General features: G+C 25.1%; 1 protein-coding gene across 1 annotated transcript in view; it reads left to right on the top strand.

Annotated features, from left to right (window-relative positions):
- Positions 1 to 458, top strand: part of LOC119589490 (acyl-coenzyme A thioesterase 9, mitochondrial-like) — a gene marked incomplete in the record, with an annotated part of 17,787 nt that overhangs the window by 16,111 nt on the left and 1,218 nt on the right.

Below are 458 nucleotides of genomic sequence, written 5' to 3'. Positions count from 1 at the left end.
TTTCCAGTGAGATTTTGCTTTATTGTAAGATTAGTATGCAAAAGAAAAAGACATTAAATGTGAATAAAGTGAATAGGATATGTAGGGAATTGCTAATAGAAATATTTTGTTAATTTTTATTTAATTATAAAGAATAGAATAAGCAACATAGTGTAGATGTTGATTTATGTAAGTGCTATTTTTTTTCCATGACTATTTCTCATTCTCTTTTTCATACACTAAACAATTTTATCAGGTAATTGAGGAATTCTTGATAGAGGGCTTCCACTGCATGGTGAATGTCATAGAATAATGAATATTTACATTTTAGAATTCTTGTATGCTGAGATGGTCTTTCTTTAAATAACAAAGATAAAAGTGTATTAAAAGGAAATCTCATATTACAAATAATTGGAAAGAGTATAAATATTTTATTATATAATTGCTCATATTTATGTATGTTGTAGATCTATAGTAAG

This window comes from Penaeus monodon, chromosome 25 (genome assembly GCF_015228065.2).
Source record: "Penaeus monodon isolate SGIC_2016 chromosome 25, NSTDA_Pmon_1, whole genome shotgun sequence".
In the NCBI taxonomy this organism is placed as follows: domain Eukaryota; kingdom Metazoa; phylum Arthropoda; class Malacostraca; order Decapoda; family Penaeidae; genus Penaeus; species Penaeus monodon.
This window is presented reverse-complemented; position numbering and strand designations above follow the sequence as displayed.